Consider the following 6,918-nt stretch of genomic DNA (forward strand, 5'->3'; position numbering starts at 1 on the left):
GACTTTTGAGGGAATCAGTTCAATTCAAGGTAGAAAGTCAAGTTGATTGTTTTTAGGACTCCCAAGAGGTAACCTTAATTTATTTTCTTGAAGGACACAAGACAATAATGGAGGCATATTAAGAAAAAGTTCTGAGAAAATAGAAAACTATATCAGTGAGAAAAAGACTAAGAAAGTTCTGTTGAATGTTTTCCATCATGACCTTGCACCTGTTTATTTTTTAAAGGTTGGAAGGACTATCCTAAGAGAATTTAACTTGGACTCTTTAGCCTATTCACTCTTGTGTTAAGCTGGGTTGACTAGAGAAACAAATACAGAGACACTCATATATGTGTAACAGAGAGCTTTATATCAAGAAGTAATTGTATATCAACCAACATCCCAGCCCAGTCCAGACCAAGTCCATAAGTCAAATACTAGTCCATAAGTCCTTCTTCAGACTTATGCAGTCAGAATGCAGAAAGATCACAAGCTGGTAGCTGAAAAGTCTTGTGGATCCAATGGCAATGCATCTCCAGGACTTGAGAATGTCTCCAAGTGGCTCGCCAGAAGGAAGGTGAAGCAGAGAGAGAGGGGAGGGTTCCCAGGACTAGTCTTATGCAAAGGCTACACCTAGGAGGTATCATCAGGCTGTGATGTGATTGACAGGCTAGACTCCACCCACTACATGCTGGTATCTTCATGTTGACATGAAATTATGTAACTACCATAACTCTATAGCCCTGACCTTGCCCTTTCAGACTTCTTCAAAGCCATTTAAAAGGAAGATTAATTCAAGTCCCTTGAGTATGCCAAAACTGCTGTTTTTGATGCAGTCTAAGTGGAAGAGCACAGAATTCTTTAGGGAAGGTTTGGGGAGATGAAGCACCACTTTCAGTGTGTAGACCTAGATGTAGGTTATGTGGAGAAAGAGTAGCATCACACTTTGGATACTTTTGTACAATAAAAGTTTCTATGAATTTTCAGAAATACTTTTTTATTTACCCTTGTCCAATACCTATACCTACAACCAGAAATTCCACAGGAATAAGTAGATTTCATTTCAAAATAAATTTATGTAATACATAAAAAATGAATGTCTTTTACTAAAGAAGATAGTTTGACTCATGTTTTATCTATATATCTATAAAAAAATCACCAATTTAAAATAACCTCTTGCTCTCCTTCCATACCTCTTGCCATTATTTATGTAGAGAAAACTAGCCTTAAAAAGTTGTATTTTTTGTTATTTATTTCTCATGTGCATTTTCTTAAAATACATTTTGTCAAATGTATTTCTTCAACTTAAAGTTGTCTTACAATGCCAAACTGAGTTCTTTGAAATAATCAATTCATTTTATCCCAGTATAGAATTATTGGACATGAAAGCTTTTAATTCCTGAAACAATCCCTGAAGAACTAAGACCAATGAACTAGATAAGAATTCTTCATTGTCTACCATTGTCTACCTGCCATAGTAAAAATGAAGGCAGGTCATCTCTTTTCCTCTACGCTATTAATCTTTCTCTGATTCTTTCCCTCCCTCTTCTCTCTCACCTCCCTATTTAATGGCCAGCTTTTAACAAGCATAAGTGGGCAAAGAAAAAGGGCAAGTTTTGACTTTCATTCTCTGTCATTCCATTGGTAACCGTGAGTTGTGTCTGTAGCAGCTGGAACTGTCTTCCGTGTGTCTTTTCTAGTCTTCTCCAGAGATTTCTGAGGCAGTCTCTTCCAGGGCTGGGTAAACTAGGTTTCTGACCTCAGGCTGGAGCTGGAGCTATTATGAGCTGATGGAGATCAAGGACAATGGTGCTGGGGTGAACACTACAGGGAGAAGAAACAAGTATGTATGGTGGAAGCTGAGAGGTAGAAAGGGAGAGGCAAAGGAACTGAAATGGCAAGACATGGAGATTGAGTTTGTCTTTTGGTGAATTTAAACCATTCCTTCATCAAAGTTGCACATACTGTTAGGGAGATATGTGTCATTTAGAAGCTTTCCCAGGGACCCTGAAGAGCAATACTTTTTTTATATAGACGTGGCTTTCAGATGTGTGACATTTATTTTAAGGCTTCATGACATCACCCTTTTTTTTTTTAGCATGCCTTTGAGCAGATTTTATGGCTTGAATATGTTGCTAGTTTCCTTCCTAAAATGAGCTGGCAGCACTGAAGGTAGTTGCTGGCTGTATTTAGTGAAAGGTCATGGACTAAGGCCTGGGCCATCTTTGCCATTTTGTTTATATTTATATTTCTCTGGGAGTTTCTTTTTATTCTTATTCATTTTTAAAATTTTTTATTTTTTCCTTAATAATCACTTTCTCTTGGTGGTTCTTTCAGGATTTTATTTGTGTGGTTGATGCTTGAATCTCTACCTCTAGTTTTGGACTCTTTTCTGGGCACCACTCTTGAACTACTACTGTTCTTGAACCTTTCCACTTGGTGGTGCCAGCACTGCTTCAATCTGAACATGTAGAGCGTCTCTTCAACAAGACCCACTTCTTCTGAGGTGCATGTTTCTGCTAAGGACACCACAATCTTCTAGGTCAGACTTAGTCTTTCTCCTCATCCCCATGTTCAATCCATCACTTAGTTATGGAATATAATTCTTAACCACACCCAATCTCTTCCTTCTTTCTGGTCCCAACTGTGCCTTATTGTTACCTAAGTTGTTGCCTTCTTACTTGGTTTTTGAATTTATAGTTTCTTTTCTTCAATCAGTTTTGTATTTCATTTCAAACTAACCTGTAAAAACATCATTTTCATTACCTCCCCTCGCCCCAGTTCTAAAAGTGTCAATTCCCTTTTTTCCCATGGGCAGACTCACATCTAACTTTTCGATTCCTTCACAGTCCATCACTTTTTTCAAATTCACCTCTGCTACTCATTCTTCAACATGGAAAATTGTGATAGGTAGGTTTATTGTACCAACCTGGTCAATAAGAACATGTGGGATTAATCAGGTCACAGTTTGATTGGAGAACAAAGAGATAAGTCCCACCTCTCTTTCTTTTGCTCTCTGGTGATCGGATCAGTGTGCAGCTGCCTTAGCTAGTTCTCTGCCTCAACTCGTGAACTACACTACCCGTGGGACTGCCAACCCATGGATCATGCTGCTAGAGCTTGAGGTTCCTTCAAGACCTGCGTTGCCATGCTGCTGGTGTATATATTGCTTGAACTTGGGACTGATGGATCCTGTCATATGGCTGACTGTTGGTGACTCACCCTGCTGTTTGCTGCCTGTGGCCGGACTGCCTGGATTGCACTACAGAAGACTCAGCTGTCTGCTTCCTTGACCTTGGACCCAGCAGCCCTCATGAGTTGAAGGACTTCCAGTATATTAACTGTTTCACAGAAGTGAGTTGAATTGAGCTGTCTGTACCACTGCGTGGACTGATTAGCTGTTATATTCCTTCATGCTGTATATATCTATCCACATATATATAAAATCATAAGTGTCTTGATTTTGCTTTTCTAGAGAACCCTGTGTAACACAGGAATCTAGTGGAACCCAACATTTTTCGCATCTAAATCTGAGAATCTGATGAAAGATATACAAGGGGGCTTTGAAAAGTTAGTGGAAAATGTAATTGAAAGATAAAGAATTTACCCATAAATATTTTGAAGCTCTTTCATGTATCTCTTTCCCCCTAAAGCTTTATGTTACCTCCTTTTTTGTTGTAATATTTAACTGTTTGACAATTAACACTTAAATGTGGCAAGTATAGGAAGGATTTTATATAGGCCTCATTATTTGAACTAGATTTTAAAGTCCTAGAGAGCACATCTGTTTATCACCAGAGCATGGCATCATGTCTCCTGATATTCATTAGTCTGACTCTCTTGATGATTAATTTTCCTGAAATTCTCTCTTGCTACTTTCTAACCAATCAATGACCTTTAGGGAATCAAATAAAATTCTTCTGTGTTTCAGACAACTTCTCTTCAATGAATGAATATTAATTATTGTCTGCATTATTCACATGAAATTAAAATTGCTTTGCATTATTTAAAACATTTATTTGGGATTTATTGTTATAGAGATTGGGAGAGGAAAGAGGTCAAAGTCTGATGTAAGTGGGATTCAGCTATATCCCTGTATGCAGTCGGGTATGATATCAGAGGCTTATGTACACAAGAAGTGAAATCCTTGGCCTTCTAATTGATGTGAACCCATTCTACAAAAAAAGAAAAAGTAGGGGTGGTGGTTAGATTTGATGTCAACTTGGTGTATCTGGGTGGAGCCAAATCTATCAATCAGGTTGCAGCCTGATGACACCGCCTTGTGGGTGTGTTCTTTTGTAGAAGAGGGTTCCTGAGCAGCACTGAGCTTTGTCTTGCCTCTTTGCCTTTCTCAGGATCTGTATCCTACCCTGGTTCATCCAACTTGCCTGTAGGTCAGTAGACTTCTAACCTTGATTCATTAGGTAGACCTGAGATTCATTTAGCTTTGTATCCACCAGCCTGTGGCCTTCCTACTTCATCTTCCTGCCTCTTCTTCATCACATTCTAAATCTACATAAGTCAAGAGCAGCCTCCAGTTTACCTCTGACCTATGACTTAATCTGGATTGGATTTGTCCACTTAAACAATCATTTGTTAATCTAAATCTCTTTCTATATAAACACACATACAACTGGCACTCATTTTGCTTCTCTAAAGAACCCAGCTTAATACTCTAAGCATCCCGAGCTTTAAATTAAAAAGTTTTAGTTGCCCTGGGCTTGACCTTGATTATAATTTGGACTTTATTAATGTGAGAGCTTTGGTTTATCATTGGAGCAGTGCAATCCAATAGGAAGGGACATATTGGATGTACATGTGAGGCACCTATTGGCAACTCTTCTGATGAGGAAGGGAATTTAACTGAGAACAGAGGTCTTCTTTTAGCAGGTGAAGAAACCAGTGAGATTTGAGATATTACCCTTGTGTGACCTTTACACAACCCATAGACTGATAACACTTGGAGAAACTTAGTTACCTTTGTCTTTCTAGCGACACAGTAAAGTATAAACAGGGACCAGGACCAGTCCATTTTCTCTCCTCCAGTCTCTTGATGTGGCTTTCCTTCTGCCTTTCGTCGTTTCTCATCTGGATTGCTGCAGAACTCACTGTGCTGGCCTGCAGGCATGCATCCTAGCAATTCATTCTCTGCATCGCTACCAGAGTTCTCTCCCTAAATGAGCATCTACTACCCTCAGCCCAAATTGGTGGACAGAGCCTGCACTTATCACTCATCACTCAATTGTCTTTGAAATGGTAGAAAAAATATAAAACCAAAAGATAATCCAACAGTGGCAAGGGAATTAGAAAGGGTGTCGCAAGAAGAGAAGAAATACTAAAGATTTCTGTTATATATAAACCAGATATGATTGAAGGACGATCCCAAACTGAGATACTCAATGATACACTACAAGCAAAGAAGGGGATTCCTGAAAAATGGTCCAATTTGAATGAAAGATAGCTTTTCTAAAAAGCATTGTTGTTATTAAATTTGTTTCTGGATAACAGTAAAAGTTACACTCCCTGGGGGACAGACAACCGAAAAGTGGGTGAAGGGAGATGTTGGACAGGGCAAGATATGACAAAATACCCATTTATAAACTATCAAGGGCTGATGAGGGAGGGGGGAGCAGGGAGGAGGGGAAAAATGAGGACCTAATGTCGGGGGTTTAAGTGGAGAGAAAATGTTTTGAGAAGCGATGTACAAATGCGCTTTACACAATTGATGTGTGTATGGATTGGGATAACAGTTGTATGAGCCCCTAATAAAATGTTAAAAAAAAAAAAGTTACACCAAATATGCTTGGCTTAGAATGTACTGTTTTTGAAAAAGTACTTCAGAGATCATTTTGTACTGGTCATCATAACTTAACCATATAGACAATTTTGATTACTTAGCATTATATAAACTTTGCATCCCTAAGCAAAATAAAGCAAATGAGCTAATAACAATAGTCAAGTCTCTATTTTTTCTGAATGGGTCTTAGAAGTAAACCTACCCATACAAAGTAAGTTTCTATCTGGTGTGAAGCTGGGACAGCTATGGCTACAAGGAGTTGGTCCTGGTGCTGTGAACTGTGGGAAAGGGATGAGGAAACCTAGAGAAGGCCTGAATTCTCATGCCGGATCACTTTGCTCTGCAGGACCCTTCCAGTGTGGTGGTTGTCTCGAGTCCAACACAACCCTGCCCTGGAGCTTGCCATAGTCCAGAGTGAATGATACTGCTCTCAGTGGGTCACCACAAGATGATTCAGCTGACCAAAGGAATGCTTAGGGTGTGGAGGTGTCCCATGAGTCCAAATGCTAGAAGGGAGGGTGCCATTTCATTTTCAATAGTTAATAGTTAATGAAGATTTAGATTTGTCTTTTGAAGGATATTTGATGTCATGAATTGTTCTGAGATACCTTTAAATTGGGTCTGACTCATTCATAGTGACCCACTTACAATAAAATAAAATAGTGCTTGGTTTTGTGCCATCCTTACAAGGCAGTCAGAAAGAATAGTCATTCTTTTGTTGTACTATCCTTGCTGGCCGTGCCTTGGCAGATCTCCATGAGGAATTTTTGGTCTTGAAATAATACTTAAAGACTTGCACACTCACATTCTGCCCTTTGATGCTGCATCTTCATGGTTCATTGGGCTACTGCTTATACACAAGGGAGGCAAGCAATTAAAATGAACATGATAAATGAGCATGAAAAAGGTCTGCTCAATTCGTATACACATTTCTGTTTGCTTTGACAGTCCATGAGCAGATATGTGTTGAGCCACATGATTACAGGGCTGCTGATGTGGTCTTATGTGGTCAACTAGGAGAATTGAATGTGATGTTATACCAATTTGGTTCTAAATGAAAAGAAAAAGATAATTGTTATTGTACACTTATAAAGTGGTATCAACTTCATTTAGTGCCCTGCCAGTTCCTTTCCACTGCAGTG

The sequence above is a fragment of the Echinops telfairi genome, unplaced genomic scaffold, assembly GCF_000313985.2.
Source record: "Echinops telfairi isolate 266 unplaced genomic scaffold, ASM31398v2 ScPeMD7_3533;HRSCAF=4204_0, whole genome shotgun sequence".
In the NCBI taxonomy this organism is placed as follows: Eukaryota; Metazoa; Chordata; class Mammalia; order Afrosoricida; family Tenrecidae; genus Echinops; species Echinops telfairi.